The sequence below is a fragment of the Mauremys reevesii genome, linkage group 3 (assembly GCF_016161935.1).
Source record: "Mauremys reevesii isolate NIE-2019 linkage group 3, ASM1616193v1, whole genome shotgun sequence".
NCBI classification, from domain to species: domain Eukaryota; kingdom Metazoa; phylum Chordata; order Testudines; family Geoemydidae; genus Mauremys; species Mauremys reevesii.
In genome coordinates, this window is record NC_052625.1 from 111,285,125 (window position 1) to 111,309,771 (window position 24,647).

The following is a 24,647-nucleotide window of genomic DNA, read 5'->3' on the forward strand; positions in this document are numbered from 1 at the left end:
TTGTTACTATGTGTAGTTATGTATGCACCTTTTTATAGATCCATTGTCGTATGCAGTGTTGTTGTAGCCATGCTAGTTTTTATAGATGGATTCTTGTTGTGGATGAGTGTGTGTACAACACACATGTATACAAATGTGAGCTTGCTGGGGTGAGCGTGTACTTGGAGTATGATGTATTTTATGGCTTATCTTTAACAAAGGTCTATGAGCTAGACTGAACCTTTAGGCACAGCCTTAGGAAGGGGTGATATGTAAGATGCACCACTTCAGCACAAGCCCTTGAAGCATTATGCTTCTCAAAGTCCAGAGACATGGTAGAAGTTGCAATCTACTCTCCGATGTGACATCAACAGCAGATCAATACTGAGACTTGATGGACACAAGTGTGCTGAATCCAACTTCACACAAATACATGCTCACGAATGGCATCATAAGTTTCAAGGCGCGTGTTGACAGTGCAAGCTATTCATTCTTGACAGTGAACCAGAATCCCAGGAGCAAAAGTTGAGCATGTATTCCTCACAAGAATCCATAACAGGACATTTCAATGAGCTGTTCGATTTCTGCTGCTGGCAAATCCATGGCATCAGGCTTGCACTGAAAGGGATTTTGCACCCAATCTTACTTCGTCATGTCCAAGTCAGGGAAACAGGATGCAAACTGTTCCTTCAGCTGGCTGAGATTCTCAGCCATCATCTGGGTGGGACGCTGAATAATTTCATAGTCAGCCAGGAATTTGCAAGGCTGCTGTGGGAAGGAGTCATAGTTTGTCTTCAATAGATTGTTCTTCCAGGAAACAATTCACTTCATTAATCCTGTACTTCACTCGTCTGAATGATCTGGGTGTTATTTCCTTGTAGAATCCTGCATTCAATTCATTCAGTTTCCCAAATATGTCTGTGACATAGACAAGGTGGCATGTATTCCTTGGTCACATAGAAAATCAATTAACTCACTCTTTTTGCAGTCCGTTGCATAAGAATGCTTGTCTCTCGGTTCAATAAATTGTCCCAGTATTTTTCCTCTTGAAAGCCAACAAACATCGGTATGGACAATGTCATGTCATGATTGGATCCCATTTCTTAACACAGTTTTGCAAACAGATGTGCAAAGAGGCTGAATCTTGATGTAGTTCAGAACAGAAGAGGTCTGCAGTAAAATTTAACCTACCTCTGGACTCAGAGTTTTAGGTGCCAGTTTTTCTCTGTGAATCATGCAGAGAGTCCACCCAGTAGATGGAACAACCCAAGGCACACAGACCTGCTTTGTGGCCTGCCATAGGTGTAGCACATGGAACATTCCTTATGCCGTCTCATGCCCGGGAAGAGGGAGACAGAACAGAATATCTTTGAGAACTGTGCCCTCCCATGTGTATTTCACAAAAGCCAAGAAACGTGCATCATAATCCTCAGTGCTCACACCAACTGGACGAACAAAAGCACACGTGTTTTACAGAGGCTCCACAAGTGTGTTTTCCTTATCTGTCACTAGCACCTCAATCCTTCCCTTCCTTGTATTGGGAGTGGTATAGCTTTAAGCTTGTTTGCCTCAGTTTCCCCACACATATTCACCATATATGTGAGGTCATGCTGTGTGGAGGCTGCCATTTTGTAAAACAAAACAGCTGTGTCCTGGTGCAGAGTTTGTGGAGCAGGTCCAGACATGTTCAGGGCTAAATCTGGCCTGTTAGACCTGCACAGGGGCGGCTCCAGGCCCCAGCATGCCAAACGCGTGCTTGGGGCGGCAAGCCGCGCAAAGCCATGGGACCAGCGGACCCTCCGCAGGCAAACCGCCAGAGGCAGCCTGCCTGCCGTGCTTGGGGCGGCACAATCCCTAGATCCACCCCTGGACCTGCGACCCCTCTGCTGATGGTACAACCACATTTGGGGGTCCCAAACCACAGTTTGGGAACCCCTGGCCTAAAGGATCAGCAATTTTTTGGCAGCTCAGGGTGTCAAAGACTAAGGAGTACAGGTGTTATAATATTAAAAAATGGGGAATCCAGATTCTAGCTCAACCAGAATCTTAGCAGGCACTGTCTGACCAGCCCTGATTCAAAATTATTATTATTATCATTCTCTTATTCTGATTTTAATGTTATCATTTTATTCTCTTTTTTAAAAATCTTACTATAGTTTGTTCTACAACTGTTTTGAACCTGAAATACGATCATTTACTTTTTTAAAGTAAAACTTGACTTGATGATAGGGTTTTACTTGTATTGTTAATTTCTATTTGTATTATTTCCAATGTCTTTCTTTAAAAAAAAATCCTTTAACTATTTTATTTTACGGGCATTTTCCCCAATATCTTTATATTGCCAAAGGAAGCTAATTAGAGCAATCTGCACTTTCAGAGCATCTCACATTGCAAACAGAGCTAATTTCAAATTCCAATCAAGGATCAACAGTTGCACTACCTCTGTGTTTCCATGGAAGCCCTTGCTATTTTCAGTGAGAGTTTTTTCATGCTTTGCAGATACTCATGCTGGCTTGCTCATTAGCATTGCAAAACCCCAGCAGTGCTGTATTTAGATGGAAGAACTCTAGGAGCAACCTTTAACAAAGACATGTCTTGCACCAGCCTCATTCCATGTGAGGTTCGGGGTATGTTCCCCTCTTAGTTTGCTGAGTGTCTTTGTAAAATCGGGGGTGGGGGGGAAATAATAATGTAAACTGTAAAACCAAGTAACCACAGCACTTTCTGCTAAACCTTTGAATCCTTCCAGTAAATACTATTTTGGGAAATGAGGCTTACTAAACATATTATTTTTCGCAAAGCTGTACATGTTTATATATATATCTGTAGATATGTGTATATCAATGACTTCATTGTTTATCAACCTGGAAAACTTAACCTATGTATAAATGGGAAGCAGATGAATTTGTTTATTCCTATTCCTTTCTCACATGTGATCCCAGGGGACTCAGGTTTTTTAATATTTTATTTACAACTTAAGCTAACTTTACAATTTACATTGTATTTGCACAGACTAGGCCTGATCCTTCCAAAGGACCAGTGACCTTCATAGGAACAGACTCAGGTTTGTTGTCGTCACAATTTAAAATCTGGTTGGACTCTCAAAAGTGACTCTGACTCATGTTTTAATTGTCTTTCAATTCTTTCATATAAAATTTGTTCAGTTTACAAGTAAAATAAAAATATGTTTGTTTTTCTAGCTGTCAGCCCAGTAAACTCCTCCTTGGATGTGAAAGGCAAGCTGTGTTCTTTTTGGCTCATGCATCATCTTCACTAAACCTGACCCAAGGGGATTGGGATATCATTGGAGATAAAGAGGGAGATTTTCAAAGGCACAATGGGCAGTGATTCACCTAACTTCTGGTGAAAACAAAATAATGACTATGAAATCCAAGTAGGTTTAGGGGACTAACTGCCCTTTGTGCTTCTGAAAATCTTTCCCAATGTGCAAGTTATATACCAACAGCACATACTTTTTGGCCAAGCTTACTGGTCATGCACAAGGAAAAGATTACACAGATTGTTTTTCAGATTTCAGATAGATTTTTGCTGTGTTTGCAGTTAGAAAAAATATATTTTTACTTTCATGTGAGCAAATTTGATCTTTAAGTCAGTGAGAGACAATAGACATGGAACTCTGTGGTGCAATTTTACAGAACCACTTTTCAGAAGAGAACCATACCTTATTATATCAATAAATAACTAAATCTAAAACAAGCACCTTATCCCTTTTTCATGTGATTCTATAGTTATCTAGCAACTGTGGATGGTAAATCACGTCTTGATTCACTTCTGGATTCCACAGTTGTTTTCCTATAGCTGCTACCTCATTAAGCATGACAGTTTATTCACGTAGGAGGTTTGTGTTTTAATGTCTTCAGATTCCTGGCGTATTTCATGGCAAATACTTCATTAAAGATGGACAAACTTTATTTCAAGTGAAATAAAATCCCTTCACCCATTATTAAAAGCAAGCCAAACCTGGCCTTAATTTCTAAAATGTTAGGAGAGGTTTTAAAAAAAAAATTCTGCTTACCTTTGTATTTCTGTGTATCAGATAGAACTGGAAACAGATCTATCAAAATATCATTAGAAAAGCTCTTCTTGTGGTAGTTCCAGATGGGACCAGAAGAAGAAATACTGGAAATCTGGCAAGCAAGTCTCATTTTCATGTGTTTTCCAGCCTAACTTTGCAGCATTAGGAGGTTTGGCTCATTCAGGTAAGGTTTGGATAAGAGTTTGAACTTGCTGATGCCTGTCTGAACCCTAAAGCCAAACCCCTTTAGGTTATCTGTCACTAAACTGAATGTCAAATGCACCAAAGGCAGGCCAAAAACTCTAGATATGGAGTTAATCAGGAATAGTTAATCCACTTTAAATTCACCTGCTACTTTATTCTCGATTAATTTTCATGTGTGGATAAACCCTATATCTTCAAATTATAAAACTATTAGAAAGTATCTCAGACTGCACAGTCGCCAGATTGCTTCACTAGGCCAAGGCTAAGCACATTTGAAAATACCATTCTATGGGTTTATCTACATGGGAAATTATTTTGGAATAGATAATCCTGATTGATTAATAATCCTGATTAACTCCATGTGTGGATGCTCTTATTCTGGTATCAGTTTATACTGCACTTATTCTGTGCATGATCCACAGTCAATTAAAATAATCTGGAATAAAGTACTCTTATATTGGAATAATAACGTCCACACATGGAATTAATCAGGAATCATTAATCAATCAGGACTAGTGATTCCACAATAACTCCCTGTGTAGACAAGCCTATGGAGTGGGATTTTCAAAAGAGCTCAGTGTTGTCCTAACTTTGCCCCCAGTGAAGTCAGTGGGAATGGACCCATTACGATTAACTTCAGTGGAGTTGAGGTAAGCCAATGCTGAGTAATTTTGAAAATCTGGCCCATAATTCTTATTACTTGCATTATTGTGGGCAGGGCTGGTAGCGCTGCCTGTTATTAATGTTGCCCAACCCTTCCCATTCTAACACCCTGTTTGCAGTTGATTATAACTTTGCCAGACTTTACCATTTGGGCTGAAAATTTATAGGTCAGACATCAGCCACAGGTTGAATTGTTTTGGAAAGTTTCAGCCAAAATAGACCAGGTGTTCATGTTCCTGAGAACATGAGTGAAAAATGTGTCAGGCATAATAAAAAAATTCTGGGGGCCTTTTCTTTTAGAAGTTCTAGCATGCCCATGTTTTGAAGCAGAGACTTGAAATTTGGCAGGGAGGAGGCCTTTGTGTCAGAGATGAGCCTTTTCTTGTTCCTGTGGAAAAACACACCCAACTTTAGCCAAGTTACAAGCCTTTGAAAAATCTCAGTTAACACATGCTCAGTAGGGAACTTCTTAGAGCTTCTCTATTAAATTCTTCAAAGATTTCACCCTCACCGAGGCCTTGTCTACACTAGAAAGGAAGTATAGCAGATACTAGAGGAGATCCATCTTATACCAGCAGAAGAGTTATTTTGCCATAGAGCTTATACTAGTTCCTTGAACAAAATAAACTATACCATCAAAAGAATTGTTTTTGTCCATATTGTATATACACTAGGACTTTTGCCAGCATAGCTATGATGGTTGTGGGGAGGGGGGTTCATACGCCTAACCACCATAGATCTTCTGGCAAAAATGTTAAATGTAGAGCAGGCCTGGCATGCTGCATCCCCTCACAGATCATAGGATTGGCCAGACTGTACATGTGCTATCCCCACAGAGCAACTAAGCATGCTCCAGCTCAGGGATTCAGGGGCAAAGCTGGACTTTCTCCGCCACTGCTACTTCTGGGATTGGGCCAGCCACTGGAACTGAGAGCAAGGAACCTGGCCTTCCTGTGATGGCACTCAGGCAGTTTGGAGGAGGAATGCTGAGGACACAAGAGCTGGTGAAAGAAAGACAATGCAACTACTGCACTAACAATGGAATTCCCCACTCCCTGCTGAAATCACTAAGAACTAGGCTAGCTGGTGGAACCTCAGAATGTGACATTGCAGAAGTAGCTGTGAGTGGCAGGTGGTGGCAGAGAAAATTAGCAACACTTGTGAGCCAGTTGCAGTGGTGGCAGCGGCAACAGAGACAATGAATCTCTGAACACGGGGTCTTTGCTAACCAAGGTCAGCTAACTGTGAGTTGTGTGCAGCAGAGGGAAAGGGGAGTGGCATGTTAAAGGAACGTTTGTTCATGGGACTTTCACACTTCAGGGTGGGAAACTAAAGCAAAGGACACTGCCCAACACACTGTGTGGTGGGTGTTTGCCTGCAGTCACATGCTTTGAAATTGTGGTTGTGGTGTTTTCCAAAATTAATGTTGGATCCCCTTTTAATAAAAGTTCTCTTTTGTTGTACACAGACTTCCTGCTTCTGAGAGGGGAAATATTTCCTCTGAGAAAGGTGCCCAGGGGTGAAGTCAAGTTTTCCCAGATTACTGGGTAGGTGCTTGAGCCAGTTCTGTTCTGTATTGTTCAGAGGAATCCCTAGATATTGAACCCAGCCCTTGTTTCTGCCAACTCCACCTGGCAGAAGGGTTACACTGTGCTAAAAGACACATTCCAATGAGCTTTTCTTTTGTTATTCTGCTACTGTACATGAGCTATTAAAATACATAATTGATTTGGTCATTTAGGAGAAATGCAATAACAAGGTAAATCCTACATTTAATTTGTCCCCAGACCCAATTTACTGCACTGCTCTCTGAACAGCATGAAAGGCTTTAATGCTATGGAAAGTTCTGCAGATGCAATTGACCCCCTTTCACACTGATAAGGGGAGCTCTCCATGCAGAAGGTCCCCACGACACTTGGATTATCACAGAGGCAATCTGGCCCATAGCTATTAGTAAGTTTTAAGCCTTTCTATTCTTTGCCACCTTGAAAAATGTAACAGAAAGATGTGCTGTTTGTTTGTCCAGTGAAATCCTGTGTTTGTGGCTGGGATGATTCGCTGCATTTAGGTACGGCAGCATGGCACACAGCTTCAGAGTTAGATGAAGTAAAAAAAAAGAAGTACATTCGCCTGTCCTTCACAAGAGACAGTAATCAGCATCTGCAGAGATTTTTCTCAGGTGGCTCAGTTTCCCACATTGATTGTGATCCTTGAAAAACTGCTTGCTGCAAACAACTGTCCAGATAATGCTGCAAATTCCAGCCTAATCAGAGAAACTGCCTATTCACTTGAACAACAATCGCAGGCCTGGGAGACTCCAGCCTCCAACTGCAGTCATGCCTTGGCTCATTAGTCCCATGTGCCCCTGAAACTAAACTGTGAAAGGGGAGTTTAGCTCACAATGCACTGGGCAAAATCTGAATTAAATTCCAGCGTGGAACCAAAAATAGAACACTTTGAGACCCGTTTTTTTCTTGGGAAAAAATGCCTGGACCAAAAAAAAAATGCTTTTCTTGGTATTATTTAATGTGTTTTTCAGACTAAAAAGCTAGAGATTTTTGGCCTCAAGGGGTGCTAGCCTGTTACCTTAGAGACTGTTTCTTTTAGAGGCAGTGGAGTGGCAGAGGGCATGCCTTTGCTGCTTACCTTGGCAACCATGAATTGCTAAACGCTGTTCCCATGAATGCAAGCCTTTCACTGCCATCAGCAGTTGCCCACAGGTATAAACATTCTTTCATGAAAAGGTCCAGGGGAATGTACACTGCGTTGATGAAAATCAAGACGACAAACAAAAGCATATTATGCAACAGAACAGGTTATGTAAAATTAGATTTTTAAACCAAGACATGTCTTTAATGACTTTGATCCTGGACGTGGTCAAATTTCCTGTTCCATTTATATCCTCTACAGCCATACCAAGTGGTAGGGGAAGAGGGCTGACAGAGAGCTTGACAGGATCTTCTTGTTTCTGTCATTGCAAAATGGAAGACCACTGAGTCTGTACTCGGAATAAATGTACTGGCCAATTTCACAGGAAGAGCATGACTCCAGTGGTCTCTCATACTGGCCTTAGGCGCAACAGAAACAAGAGCAGTATGTGGAGCGTCACTAGCTCACCCAGTTCAGAGGCATTCTTTATGGTCTTGCTAGGCAAACACTACAGGCAAAATTCTCAAAATATTTACCAGTACACAGGCCTTGTGCCAGAAAAACAAGGGATTTGTTGTGCCTTTCCTGTAAATGAGGCTGTTGTGAGTGGTGGAATAAGTTCTAATTTTAATTATTTTTTTCCCCTTTTGTAAACTGAATTTTTACACATTTCCATTGTGGCTTTTCTATTACAACTGGTGTTTGCTTTAACCATTTGTGTAATTCCATGAGTACTGCAGCCCAGTAATTGTAATTGCAAGACACTGGTCAATCCACATTGTGTTGCATTCCTATACAGACAGAAATACAGGTGGAGATTTTAAAGCAAAAAGGGTAGCTACACACTCCACTCTCATTGAATATCATTGGGATTTGGCCACCTCTCTTCTTTTGTGGCCTTGAAAACCTCCCCCGCAGCCTATAACTGTGTATACAGTAGTATCTTGCTAAAACCTACTAATGCCTGGGAGATCCATTGTAAATTATAGAATGTTGCTAATTAATGAATATGTGGATACAGTACATAGGATAAAAGGGAAATTTCCACTACATGCATCCGATGAAGTGGGTATTCACCCACGAAAGCTCATGCTGCAAAACGTCTGTTAGTCTATAAGGTGCCACAGGATTCTTTGCTGCTTTTACAAAATATACGAGGCTCATTTATTTTGTCAATTACTGTTTGGTTTTATTATTCATGATAAAACTCTGATTTATATTAAAATCTGTCATGTAGCATATTTTAGAAAGAGAAAGAACTCTTAGGAATATAAGACCTGTCTATGGCACGTGCGATTACATCTTGTTGCGAGGAAGAGGAAAAGGCCACTGATGTTTTGTATGGATCGTAAAGCCTGGAGTGAAGCAAAGCACAGATCCATGAAGTGTGGTCCTGATCCTCTCATACAAACATGGCAGGTTTTATGCTACTCTATTGGTGTAAAGTTGCCCTGAAGCCTTCTGGACAGGCCAGTGAAAGATTCTTCCTCCCTAGGGGAAATCTGTGGGTGGCACAGAGTCACCACTATAGCCCCTGTGCCATCCATCCTCCTAGCTCCAATCACAAGGAGCATGGCTGCCAGAATGGCCCCTGGGGGGCTGTTGGCAGATGAATTACATTAGAGCAGCCTGAAGGAACCAGGCCAATGCATGAGTGGCCTCAGGATTGGAGAAGCCCAGCTCAGCTACAAGTCAGTATCTGAGCACACACACTCATCTCTCTCTATATATAGAGAGAGAGATCAGCCTATCTATCTATATCCTCTTAAACATTCATATGCGAGAGGCCAGTTGATTAACGCTTTAAACACCACACAATACAGTATTCCCAGAGCCACACCTTTTTAAATCCCAGGGACGTGTCAAGACCAGTCAAGTTATTTGTGTGATACAAATACTGGATTGATGCACTGTGTGTCCCAGACTCATTCAAAGAGTTGAAGCATTGGCTAATGGTGAGGAAAATGGGAAATCCCAGAGACCCACCATAGCTTTTATATTTTTGGAGCTCAGCAAGGATCTCCTCTGAAAGCCAGTAGAGAAAAAAATATCCTCCAACTTCATGTGTGGACTTTTCTCCCTTCTTCTTCCCCGCATCTCCTTTTATTTATTAGATTAAAATGTTGTTTTCAAACATCTCAGACTCAGCCAATCGCTTTCCTCTACACATTAAAAGTTCAGACAGCCTTAAATCAGTGACTGTTACATTTTGTCTAGCAAGTCAGTGCTCTGCGCAGCAGTCTAACCCCTTGGAAAATAACATGGAGTTGGCCCAAAAAAGAGAAGCTCACCAATCCAACTCCTGTTTCCAGATTTCAAAGCCCTTGACAGGCCTCATGAACAACTTGGGGCTCAGAGCATGTAAACCTCTTCCTGCCAAACAAAACACACAGAGCACTTCGGCAGGTATAAGAAGCAGCAGCCACACACCAAGCAAGAGCTGAGAAGGCAATCAATCAGGAGAGGAAAAATTGGCTGGCTGGGCCATGCACTGAGTCTCCTGGATGTTTGTGGGGAGACCAGAGGTTAAGCAAAGAGGACTTGCAGAGTGAAAAAGCCTCCCAAACCTGATTGGGAACCTTTTGCTGGCTCCAGGATCTAATAGATCGGACGTGTTTTCCCTCTCAAAAGGGGAAATGTTACACTGGTAGAAAAAACATTCACGAATGTCTCTTTTAAATATACTTTCCCCCTCCCCACAGTCCCAGATAAGTGGTTTTGAATTTTTAGCTTATAAGGTAATTAAATTTGTGTTTGACTTCACCTAAAAATAGAAAAACTGGCCTAGACAGAGCAAATAACAAAACAAGCTTTTACTTTGGGAGGATTGACCAGTGTTCTTTGGATCTTACCCTTTTTTCCTTAGTGTCTCCCCCTCCCATCCCCAACGTCTTTATATAGACATGACTTCTCCCCATTAATTCCCAGGATTGGCACCATAGTGCTTTAAACTATAACACAACTGGAGACTTTCCCAGAGCCCTCTGAATGCCAAGCACTAATCCAGCAGTTTGTGCCACTTCAGTGGCACGAGGTCAACTCACTGTCAAATTATTTTTATACCTTTGGACATCAAAAGGGCCTGTCCTTTTCTCTTGGTACATTGAGGGAACAATTTTTTTCATGCTAAACACAACAATTGTATTTGTGATCCCTCAGTCCACTTGAAAGTACTGAATCTCAGAGAGACAAGGTAGGTGAGGTAATATCTTTTATTGGACCAACTTCTGTTGGTGAGAGAGACAAGCTCTCGAGACTGACACAGCTACAACACCACTGCATATTGGATCTTAACAATTTGCAGAACGTTAACAAATTCACTTCACATCATACTTTTATTTTGTTGTTTATTTTACTACTGTATTACTCATGTATTTACGCTGTTATATATATATCACTGGGCCTAGCAAAGTTTACTTCTGTGGTTATCCTAGCAAAATATGGTTCTTGATTCCTATTGTACTATTCCTAAATTATTTCTTCAAAGAAATGTATTTTCCTGGTGCATCATTGGGAAACTCTGGGTGCAACCTTTGTTACATGCATTTTACAGACGGTAAAATTTTCAAAAGTGCCTTTGTGATGTAGGCACCTAAGGCTCACTGACTTTCTGTGGGACTTTGGAAGTGTTCGTTTGAAAGTGTTACCCAAACTTTTCCGCCCTGTTTGATTCACCAGCATAGCCATTGATTGTTGTGTTAATATTCCCTTCATTGTGAGGTTAAAATATATCACTTTGGGTTTTCTTCCACTTTCCTATGAAACATTAGCCACTGTTTGAAACAGGATACCAGACAAGATGGACCACAGTTCTGATCCAGTCTGACAATTCCTGTGTTCACTCCTATTTTTTATATAGAGACATCTTGGCAAGCAGCAGTGATGGAATGAAAAGGTACATCTAAGTTTAGTGGCATTTGGGTAGAATATGCAATTTCTCAAAGGCATGTGAGGATGGAAGGGGGCTTTAGATATTAGAGGTCCCTTCCTAATGAATTTAGTGGCCATGCTCCTGACTTCAGTGGGAACAAGATCAGGCCCCATATTTGTTCACACACTGAGCGCCACCCAAATGAGGCAGATTATTAGGACCCAGTTCCACCCTCGTGTACATGGATGATTCAGTGGGAGGTCCATCCATGCCAGTGAGGGCAAAGTTGGATACTTGCTGTTCTAACATACATTCAGTCTAGCAAAAGCAAAGCTTGGATATAACCAGGTGATTTCTGTCCCACTTTATGAGATAATCTTCTCCATACTACATGAAGCTTCTAACATACAAGTATTTGAACAGCAAAAGACTTGCCTCCTTAGAATGCTAAATACCATAACCCTTCTGATATTGCAATGTGTGCCTTTAAGGCATCCATAACACTGTCATATCAGAACCGCAGCACCAGGCTTAAAATATCAGTCAAGCACAAACTGCTAAAATGTGTAAAGAGGGCTACCAGGGCTCTTCAAATAAGAGTGTGTTGGACATATTCTTGCTTCTGAGTCAGGATTCAATTCCCTCAAGAGAGTACAGTGTGTATCTACATACTCATCTTCCAATGAACACTCATATTTCTGGCCATTCAGAAAACATCAACATTTTAAGGGTTAAAACAGTACTTCACTGTTTGGTCCCAAACACAGTGAATTCTACTCTCCAGTAAATCCATTATCAGCAGCATAAAAAGCAATCAGGAAAAAGTATGATATTCCTTTCCTTCTAAATTAAAACCACAAAAAAAATGAATCATATTGCTTTCCAGGTTTTGTTTGCCATGCTGGAGAAAGATGTATTTATGAGACATCTCTGTAACCCACAAAGATCTCAGTTTGGAAAACCTGAAAAGGGGATTTGGGAGATTTGGGAGTCTAATGTCATGAAGCAACGCAGGTGTGAAATCCATTAGTGGAGACAGCTTTTGTGAAATACTGTGCAACTGAGTATTTGTGATAGATCAAGTTTAGCAGCTTCTTGGGCTCAAAATATGGATTATGTAAAAGTTATCGTGCACATTACAAAAGAGACCCTTGAGCTCAGAGCCTCAGAATCCATGTCTGACATGACTTCTTGTTTTCCTGCATTACCCAACCACAAAAAAATGTTTTGAGAGCCTGGATTTCATTCTAAAGTAGGTTGGACAGAAAGACATATACAACAAAACAGCGAGAAGGGACTGCAGAAAAAACACATTTAACCAAAAAAATAATAATAATCCACAAGAATTCTTAAAGGGAGCAATAGTTAAGAAACATCTTTTTTGTTTTTTGCTGTAGTCCTATGTTTAAGAAACTGATCAACAAAATGGATTATGAAGTGCTAAGTGCTCACACTGAGAAGGCCAAGGAGCTCTGGCATCTCCTCCAGGAAGCAGAAGGAAAAGAAGTGAAAACAAACAGAAGGACTGGAGGATCTGTAAGCATCCACAGTCTGGCAGTTGAATTGGCAGCAGGTGGGTTTTCTTTGGAGGTTTTGTAAATCAAAACCACTGAAATTCCATTTCCCTTTTAAATGGACATACAGAACCAGGGAGTCTTGCTCTATCTTCCCCAGAGGCTCCCTTTCACCTCCTTGACTGCTTCATAGTCTAGCACACGGTCCAATGGGTGTCACTGTTTCTTTACTGACATGTAATAACAGTCACATAGAGTAGCAAAACATAAATCTGTGAAACACTGGCTCTCCTTGATGAGTTTATATCCTCCCAAACACATGCACATTATGACACCGGTGTTCCAAAAGTGTCAGATATTAATCATATCTGGTGGCTAATGGGAAAAGATCAAGGTTATCATTCTACTACTGGGCTTTTTGATGGTTCTGCTACTGGCCATTTATGCCATTGTTCCCCTACTGAAAGAATAATCCCACTGTTTCAGTGTTGCCAAAGCAATTTTCATTGCAGGAAACACACAAAATAAGGTCAAATGCTTTATCATTGTAGTTTTCCAGCATCTGTGTCAGGTCAGATTCGGGTGTGTTTAGCTGAATCCCTTGCGTCTAGGTTGTAAATTCTCTACATAATCAGCAGCTTCTCCATGACTTCAATCCAAGAGCCAGATTTATTTATTTAACAATCTCCTGGAAAGCTTCATGTTTAGCTAAAACAAAAACTCCTCACACTCTCCACAAAAGGAAATTTGTCTGGCTTGGTAAACAATTACAGTCCTTTTGTTTTGGATGATTAGTCTTTTCTGCTACATGTCCAGTTCAGATTCCTTCCAGAAGGCTTGTTTCTACGTCCTACTGACTCATTGAACATTATGATAACCCAACATTAACCCTTTATAAAATATTATCCAGATCATAGGGCCTTGATTCTCTATCAGTGAAATATAGAGTTTGGGTTATTACTGATTATTCACTATAAGTATCTTATCACTTTTAAAATAAACTTTGTATTTGTGGATAATCTAAGCACTATACCCAGATGTACAGACACTCTTTCTTTAACCTCTGTATTTTATCATTTTTTTAACATTAGCTTTAATAAAAATTTTAAAATTGAATGCAGGGTAGTGAAATGCTATTATCAATGTTGTTGTCTTTATTGTCTGAGTAAAGGGGGAGCAGAACTGTGCTGTGCCAAATGAGGGCATCACCCTCAGCTGAATGGACCTCCGTAAGCCAGGGGCTTGAATGCCAGCCCCCTGTGAAAACAGAGAGGGGTGGGGACAGGTGGCCCAGCCAGGAGGTGTGGACTCTCCATAAGGGTCCCCCATCTGGTTTAACCAGTTCCTCCCCACTGTTCAAAGATAGAGCTAAATGGGCTCCATTAGGAGTCTTTTGTTATTTTAAGTGCTTAAAAGAGCTGACAATCACTTGTGGTGGGACAGTGTCTCTGCCCAGTCTCAGAGTTGAAAAATCACTAAGACCCAGGTGGAACCTCAAGAGACTGACCTGCAGAGGTCACAGCAGAGAGGCAGATAGCAGAAGGTGACCAGCAAGTGGAACAGCGGCTGGTGAGGTGGTGAGCAGTGCAACGAGCAACTGACTGGGCGGCCACCAGAGAGGAATGGCAGGTGGCGGGGAAGCCAGCCAGAGCAAGTGCTCAGATGGTGGAGCAAGTCAGGTGTCTTCTTCCCTGGGTGGAAGGTGGACTCACACAGATGCTCCTCTGAACCCTGGGTCCTCACTGACCCAGGACAAGCACTGTGAGTGGGGTATGGTGAGGGAGTGGAGACGGGCACAGAAAAGGAAATGTTGGTTGTAGAACTCAAGAACATGAGATGGAAGGCACTGCCTCACGCACTCTGGGGTGGGTGTCCTGCTCACAGTTTTATGATTGTGAATTCTTCTTGTGACATTTCCCTAATTAGTGTCAGGTGACTTCTCTCCTTTCATTAAAAGTTTCTTTTCTACACTCAGACTCTGTGCTTGCGAGTGGGGGAAGTATTGCCTCTCAGAAGCACCCAGGAGTGGTGTGTAATTTTCCCAGATTACTGGGTGGGAGCTCGAGCTGTGTTGTATTGTTGAAAATGAATCCCTATATATTGAACCCAGCCCTGGTTGCTACCGGCTCCACCTGGCAGAAGGGTTACATACATGCCTCTCAAACCACAGGCTCTAGGGAGATTGTGACAGGTTGGATCACAGAAACCCTCTTGGGAGCTGCCACCTGATGTGCTGAGACTACTTCTACCCCTGCTTTCCCAGCCAGCTCAGGACTCCAGCACCCTGTCTTGCTGAGCCAGACACTCCTGTCTGCTCCAACAAAGACCCTGGGTCTGAATTACTTACCCCAAAGCTGCAGGTTTACCTGAAAGCAGCTAACAGAAGTGTGCTTGTCTTTAATACTCAGATGCCCAACTCCCAATGGAGTCTAAACCCAAATAAATCCGTTTTACCCTGTATAAAGCTTATGGATGGCAGGAGAGAGATCACTTGATCATTGCCTGTTAGGTTCACTCCCTCTGGGGCACCTGGCATTGGCCACTGTTGGTAGACAGATACTGGGCTGGATGGACCTTTGGTCTAACCCGGTACAGCCGTTCTTATGTTCTAGTAAGTTTTTTCCTCAGACTGGACACCTTCCAGGCCTGGGCACAATTCTTTCTCCTGGTACAGCTCTTGTTCCAGCTCAGGTGGAGGCTAGGGGATTCTTCATGATGGCTCCTCTTTTTTGTTCTCTTCAACCCATTTATATATCTTTTGCATAAGGCGGGAATCCTTTGTTCCTCTGGGTTTCCACCCTCCCACATTGGAAAAGCACCAGGTTTAAGATGGATTCCAGTTCAGGTGACATGATCACATGTCACTGTAAGACCCCAAGCCTTCATTCCTCCCAGCCTGATTCATAGGAAGGCTTGCTTGCAAACAGAGCCATCCAGTCAATTGTCCTGGTTGATGGGAGCCATTAAGATTCCAAACCATCATTAATGGCCCACACTTTGCATAATTACAATAGGCCCTCAGAGTTATATTTCATATTTCTAGTTTCAGATACAAGAGTGATATCTTTATACAAATAGGATGATCACACTCACGAGACAATAAGCTTTGTAATGATACCTTACAAGAGACCTTTTGCATGAAGCTTATTCCAGTTACATTATATTCAGCGTTAGTATATTTTTATAAAATCATATAGACTGCAACGTCACAGAGATGTCTCAGGCTGCCATCAAAGTCTCAGCACTTTTGGCAATACCACAGCTGTAGGTTCCACAGCTATGAAACTGCCAATGAAGAGAATAGGGACATAAGTCCTGTACTGGCAAGCTACACAGAAGACAATTCTTGGGCCCTCTCATTATGCAGATTCACTTAAAACAGAAGAGAGATCTCCCTCTGTTCCCAGGTTCCCCTACTGCCATCCACCACCACAGTATCTGTGTGAGATCTGGCACTCATTGAAGTCAGTGAGAATTTTGCCATGGACTTTGGTAGGACCAGGATTTAACCCTCTAAGTGCTTACCAAAAGTGCAACCAATAACAATACCTTTCTCTTCCTCCCCAGCTGGTAAGTAACAGGCAGAGGGATTTTGTTGTTATGGTTTTTCTTTAGCATTTTGTTTTGTTTCTAATTTATAATTGAATACAGAAGTGTGGATAGTGGATGCTGGTGATGGTACTATGGAAGGAAAACTTGTGCAACAAAGTAAAGCCACATTTGTAAAATAATTCTGCATACTAACTTATCTTTCTATAGCTCATGGTTTCAAGAGAATACTGAAAAATGCATTCCTGCATCTATGGAGAAAAGCCACTTTTCCAAGTTAACTATTTGCTGGTTGGTACCTAAAGATGTCAGTCTATATTATGACCAAATGTTCTTCTAAACTATTTTCCCCTAAAAATCACATCATTTTTAAATTTCAGGAGCACCAAAAAGCATCAAAAAGTGGTAAAATCTTTATAATTATTAGTTTCATTCATTTATCTACAAAACATTGAATTGAAAACTTGTTTTTAAAAACATGTTGCTTTCAGGCTTACAAATGCATGTGACTAACACATACAAATATAGAACAGCCAGGTTAGAGGCTTCTGAATATTTTATCTAATGATATATTGCTAGCACATTTCTGATTAAGCCATCACCATGGTATCTAAGCCTCACATGCTTATTACAACAGGGCAATCAAACTTTAAATATACTGATACAAATGAATCACAGTACGAATTGTGTCAGTCTCCTCTTCAAATAGTCTTCATTTGAAAACACATTATCTCTCTCTGTTACCTACTTATATGGGCCACTTATTGCAGTAGCTGGGCACAGAATTAAACAGTTCTTATTTTGTGAGTTTCAGACTAATCAATAATTTTTTAACAACAAATATTGTGATAAATATTTTACTATTTATTTTTTACTCATTGGTTATATAGTGCCATTCTCAAAGTGTTATAAAAGTCCATTAAAAGGGGCCACATTAATTATCAGCAGAAGGCAGACACATGGGATAGAGGACAACAGATATTTAAGAGTAGACAGCAATGCTACAGAACAGTTTGGAGCAGAAAGTGAAGAAGAATACCATTTCCAATCAAAATGTCAGGGGAATGTAGGCAGACAGAATGTAATTACTTTTATTGGAATTTGGCTATGACATTGGGTCTAACACTCAGGGGCAGCTCTATGTATTTTGCCACCCCAAGCATGGCAGTCAGGCAGCTTTCGGCAGCACACCTGTGGGAGGTCCGTCGGTAATGCGGATTCGGCGGCTTGCCTTGGGAGGTCCGCTGGTCCCGTGCCTTCAGCGTACCCGCCGCCGATTTGCCACCAAAGCCGCAGGACCGGCGGACCTCCTGCAGGCATGCCACCAAAGGCAGCCTGACTGCTGCCCTCACGGCGACCAACAGGGCGCCTCCCACGGCTTGCCACCCCAGGCACACACTTGCTGCGCTGGTGCCTGGAGCCGCCCCTGCTAACACTTCTCCTTTGAAAAGTACATTCATGAATACCACAACTATAATTCCTCCAATTTTCTTTAATAGAAAAACCCTGTGTTGTTTTAATTAGTGTCAACAAAGCAAGAACTGACATGAATGTTTTTCAGTCTAAATGCAAGCCAATCCTGAGACACAGATTTTGTGAGATTCAGAAAAAGTTTGGTTAACAGTTTGTGCATGAGGAAAACAATAAGAGAATCAGAAGAACTGAATGTTTTGTTTTCATGTTCACACATCTCTGAACTTGCTGCTTTCACCCATGACCAAAACCAGAAGGTATCTGAGGTATTTGTGACCCAGGAAATACCAGAAAGCCTATTCTCCTGGGATTTTCACCCAGATTTTATTCCCTTAACAATGTCCCTTTAAATTCAATCTTAATGGAGCAATTTACAAACACAACCCAGAGATTTAATGAAAGCAAGGATCTTTTTTATTCCATGAAATGTAAAGAAGCTTTACCCATGCACACATATACACACACACACAACCCCTCTGAACAGAACATTAAAAGAACTAAAACTTTAATACAGTTGAATCAGCCAGGACCCCTGCTTTAATTCAAGGGACGAAAAAGAACAAGAGTGAAAATTAAACCACTGGGGTCAACTCAGCCAAATCCTAAAAATAGACCTGTTTTCTTATGGAAAGAAATACAAAGTAAGCAAATAAAAATACCCAGAAGATCTGAACTGCTTCTCAAAGTTGTCTGAATTTGGTGCCAAGCACACAGGGCAGCCTAGTATTTAAGAGGCCTCTCATGCCATTTTAGGATCCTTGCAGTTACTAATGATTGAATACATCAGGCTGAGAAGTAACCATGGCATAAAACCTGCTTGGTAATTACAAGCTGTTCAGTCATTTTAACCTTTGCTTCATTGTTTATCTCTGTGTGACTCCATGTAAAGACTCCCACTGACTAACTTGTAAGGGGAAGATTCCGCCCTGTGTTCTCAAGGGTGCCAAACTAGAGCCTCCAGAATTTGACCTCAGCGCCTTCTGAGGCTCTCAGGGTGCATATAATAGAGCAGTAGCTTTATCACCTCTGCGAAGGGTTTAGCCAGGGCCAGCTCCAGGCATCAGCAAAGGAAGCAGGTGCCTGGGGCGGCCAATAGAAAGGGGCGGCACTCCATCCGGTATTGGGGCAGCACATTCAGGTCTCTGGCAGCAATTTGATGGCGAATCCTTCAGTCCCTTGCTTCCTCTTCGGTGGCACTTCAGCGGCAGCTCAATTCCCCTTGCTTCAGTCTTCGGCGGCAATTCGGCGGCAGGTCCTTGACTCCCTCGCTTCCTCTTCGGGGACAGCCCAATTGGGTTTTTCTTTTTCTTTTTTTCTTCACCGCTTGGGGCGGCAAAAAGCTGAAGCCAGCCCTGGGTTTAGCGCACACCCAGCTCCACACCTGACTATCTCTGTTGGCTGCTGTGGTTGCCCTCACCCCCAACCAACCTTCACCTAAGTGTGATCCCCAAGCTGGATTCCCCAGTGAGATCCTGGCCAGCTCTGCATAGAAGTACCAGGTGGAAGGCAGCTCCTCAGGCTTTGCATGGTTGTAAACAGTTTATTTTCCTATAATATTTTGGGCCACTAGATAAAAAGCTCTCTCTTGCTGAAGTATGCACAGGTTAGAGAGAGAGAGAGTTTGTGTGTGAGTAAAAGGATTTTTTTTTATTTCTAGGTCCAAAAACAATTTGGAGTGCTTCTTTTTATTCAAATGTCTTTCTCCCAGGGACACTAATTTATTATGGACAGATTCCAGTGTCCACAACTCTGACCCAAGCTTTTCCCCTCTTGTGACAATCCATTCAGCAGCCACAAGATGCCTTTATGTGTAACATATTTTTCCACTCACATCAACGGGGCTGGAGTCTCTGGTCAAATGTCATGAGTGAAGATAGTGTACGTGCAAAACATGTCTGTCGTATTGAAAGTAACAGAATGTTTCATAGAATAAACAGGAAACCTGCTGAGACAAAAAACCCCTAAGATAGCAAATAAAGTACAATCATCCTTCACAAAGACTCTCTAGCTTGCGATCTACCTTTCTACCCCCTATTCACACTACAATACCTATCCTTGTTTTGATACCTGTCATAATTTCAGTTTCTCATGTCCCATTTACACAGAATGGATTTGCATTCTCATAACTAATCGTCATAGGAACTATGTTAATGGGATACTGGAAAGATAAAAATCATATGTTTTTAAGTGTGTTATTAGTAACCATTTAGATTTTTAAGATTAAAGAGTCTGAGAAATCTAACTTGCTCTTCCCTGTCTATGCTGTTTGTTTACCTTTTGTGCAGAGTCATTGTCCAGACTGAGTGAAAAACAAGCAGAAAATGAAAGAGCATAAATGGAAAAAAAAAACAATTAGATTTCCCCCACCACCACCACCACATTGTGGACTCATGAAAAAACAAGGCAGAAACATGGCCCCTTACTAATTATTATATAATATTATTTTACATAGGACACTTTTTTTTACCCCACTCTATCCACATATTGTGCCAGTGAAATGCAGCCCCCTCTGGGGTGGAGTGTGGCAACCAACCAGAGCACAGCACTCTGCACAGTAGTAGGGAGAAGGGAAGTTTTGGCTATGGCCCCTATTCTTACAAAAATAGGGTCAAATGTTTAATGTCCATATAGAGACAGGACTTAGGTTTTTAGTGAATCGTCTGAGAGAGCCTCACACATAAAATTGCCTGGAACTCCACGTATTAACCTCAGAGGGATGGAGAGCTGAATCCACCTAACTAAACATTAAATTTGGGTTTCAAAGGAGTCTAGCTATTTCAACCCTGCGCATTAGATTATATGGTAGGCACAAAATATGTATTAAATTACTCACAAGACCTAGATTAATTGCTCATCTCTAACAGTTTGATAGACAACTCTCTGCTCCATTGTGAATGGAGCCCAGAATCTCAGATGGTGTAAATGGGCACAACTCCACTGAAGTTGGAGCTACAGCAGTTTACATATAATCTGAGGATCTGGCCCAGAGTTTTGTTTCCCAAGCTAGTTCTTTTGTCCAGTCCTGCAGAATGAGCAATCTGATTGCAATCCATGAGGTTGTGGTCTGTGTAGAGCAAAGCGAATGGGCGGTGGGGAGGGCGGACTTGCACTCTTCCTTCTTGCACCTTCATTCTATTGAAAAAGAGAGCACTTAAATTAAAGGGCTAGATCTTGCCCTAGTATGGAAAAAATGCACAGGAGTGGGCCAGGTGAGAACAGTAAAGGCCACAAGGTTCCAGCATGGAGTTGGGAACTACCCTCCTTCCCAAGCCAAGTACTTCCTAGAAGAACATCAGTCACTCTGCTGTCTATCCTCTCATGACCAGCTACCATTGTCTGGATCCCTATACAACAGTGGTGGGTAACCTGCAGCCCACGGGACACATGCGGCCCATCAGGGTAATCCTCTGGCAAGCCGCCAGCCACTTTGTTTACATTTGTGCAGCTGCCCGCAGCTTCCAGTGGCCACGGTACACTGTTCCTGGCCAATGGGAGCGGTGGGAAGTGGTCCGCAGGGACGTGCTGGCTGCTGCTTCCCACAGCTCCCATTGGCCAGGAATGGCGAACTGCAGCCACTGGAAGCTGTGGGCAGCCGTGCAAATGTAAACAAACTGTCTGGCGGCTCGCCAGCACATTACCCTGATGGGCCACGTGCAGCCTGCAGGCAGCAGGTTGCCCACAACTATACTAGAGACAGTCAACATTTTTAAAAAGTTCCACCGAAAAATAGCCTTTTATTTAAAAATAAAGAATCACAAAAAAACTCATTTTTTTAAATTATTCACATTTTCTATCAGAATGATTGGAAACATTATTGAAACCATGGTTTTGATAACATTCTAGACTAAAATGTCAACTAAAAACACATTAAAGAAAGTGAGGTCATTTCTAACACTACACAATGGAAACAATTTTGAAATCATTTGCAATTTTTTTTCCAACCAGCCCTAGGTATTAGCTGTTCATAGTGTATATTTATTCAAAATGTCCTCCTAATTAAGGCTTTTTCCCTCAGTGGTCAGCTCCTTTAAATTTAACTATTTGTAGGAGTATTTTTAAAGCTTTTCTTATGCCTTGCCCAACTGAAGAATGCCATGGAGCTGTGCCAGGCATGGTTCTGATGCTGAGCCCAGGAGACTGAGTAAAGGAGTATTTTTAATTACAGAACTACCCTATCCACTTGTGACTATTAAAGTGCAGTTGACCCTACCAGCTGTCTAATCCTTCCTTTTAATTTCTCCATGGTCTGTTGAACATCCCCACTTACAAGTCTCTCTGCTGGAGAAAGGCTCTTGCAGTGTCTATCATTCTAGCTGCCTGAAAAACCCTTTTGCTGGCAATGAGATTGTACAGAAATCCTTTTATATATTACAGTATGTAGGCTCACTCATGACCTTGCAACAGTATGCTCCTACACCGGGTCAATTTCACTGACAAAGATTAAACTGCTACCTATGGTGCCTCATGGCTGGATTTTCCGGCAGCCCTGTAGTGTCAAACAGAAGCTGGTATAAGTGTTTGGTGTCCTGTAGCACCAGTCTTATGCAAGGACTCTCTTTTGCGCAGACTCTGGATCATGGCAAGGAACACATCTGCTTTTTATTTGAAGTGCTGTGAGAAAACAGTGAGGTCCAAATGAGCTAATGAGCCATTGCAATTCAGGCATGCCCTCTTCTGATCCGGTTTCTATGACACAACAGGTCCCTCATTGATAGCCTCTAGATATAAAGGAGGTGTTGATGCTATTTCCCTTTCTGCTGGATTAATTTGCACTAACACCTTAAAACTCACAGTCTTTATAAACAACTTAGTACAACATGCAGTATAGGTCCTCTGCATGGCAAGAAAGCCCCAGAATTCACATGCCTGTAAAGCAGCTACTAATGAATTGAGACTTAAAGGTGAAATGTAAACAGACATTTGAAAAATAATGTCTGAGAGCCCAAGATATTCTCTTAATTTAGACTGTCAGTCCTAGAGTGAGGTTGCCTCTCACTGTGTTTGTACCATATCCAGTACAACGAGGTCACAGCACTAAATGGGAGAATGGGCATTACTGTAATATAAATAAACAATAATTAACAGTTAGTAGCAGAATCTAAATGTTTTTTAAAATATATTTTTTAATGTTCAGGTTCTGAACTTGTGAAAACCTTGGCACTAAATTCTGCCCTCACTTGCACCCTGTGCAACCCCATCAAGTCTGGGCATAATCGGGGCCTTGTAAACAAAAGGCCTCTCTCTGTAGCTACAGAAAAGCTATTACAGTCAGCCACAGTGCAAGCTTCCTCTGACTTAACCCAACTGACCTAACACTAAGTGTGAGAGGATCCTTTAGTCTCCATGACCATTCCAGCCTTGGTTTCTCGGCTCAGATGGCCAATAGGGTACGAGTTAGTGTCACCTGAGTGGGAGTTGGCTTGAGATGTTGACATCTATCCCTTGGTAAATAGGTGCCACCAGTTTCCTAACAACCATTAGATGGTAACAATTTCCATTCACTATTGATGTAGGCTGCGTTTGAACCAGCAACCCAGAGATGAAAGATCCGATAGTGCTTTATCAAACCTCCAAGTCATCTAGCCCCCATGAAGTGTTGTTGAAGTAAGCTTTAACCCTAACTCAATGTTGCCAAGTCTAAATTCATTTTTTGTTAAAGGCCCAGTGCCTGGAGTCATGAGATTACATGAGACTCTCAGCTTTCATTTTTTGTAAATAATTTAAGTTTCTTGCACTCATGACTGAGGAGAAAAGCTTAAGAACATGGGCTGAGTGAGCCTTAACAGCTCAGAAAGCTAAAGAGAACCTAAAATGTATTTTTGGTTTAAAAATCTCATGACTTTTTGGGGACCTGAGTCAGGATTTTTGAATGCTTGGGATTGGCAATATTGCTAACTACACTATTAAAATTTGGGAGGTTTCTGGCTAATAAAATTATAACGTGCGGGTGTGTGAAATTTTCATAAAAATAACATTAAATATTTTAATTCTTATGTCTACATGTCCACTTACTGCTTTGTCCCCATGCCCATCCACTCCCTTCTTCCTATTGTGACACAAAAGAGGGATCTTATCAGGATGCAAATAGGGCACCTCAGTTCAGCATGCAGGGCTTTATGCATGCTGATGAAGTGGAGTCACAACACTCGTGTCAGGTAGGAACATCTTGCTGTCTCTGTTTCAGAGATGGGAAGACTGAGGCACAGAGAGATTAAGTGGCACGTGGCCAAGAAGCTCTTCAGAGCAGGGTCTGCCTTCAGAGCAATGTCTAGTATAATGGAGCCCTAATCTTTGTTGGGCCTGGAGGCACTGTTATAACAGAAATAAAGTAATAATAAATAACATACACGACTGATACATAAAAAGTAACTCTTTTATTTGATGTGTTTGCATGATATCAACACTCCATATTAGAACTAAGGCTCATAGAATCTCCACCAGTTTGTGATCCAGATCCTCAACTAGTGTAAACTGGCATTGTTCCACTGAAGTCAATGGAGCTACACCCTTTTACACCAGCTGAAGAGCTGGCCCATATAGATCTAATGTCCAATGCTTTTGAAACAGTCATGAAAGCTCTATTCAACTCCCTTATGTGTTTTTCAACCCATTTTAAATATGTAAATTGTTCATTTAATTGGAAAAATGGAAATTATCTTGAACAGTGTTAATCATATTTCATTCTGCACCTCTGTGACTTGAAAAAAAC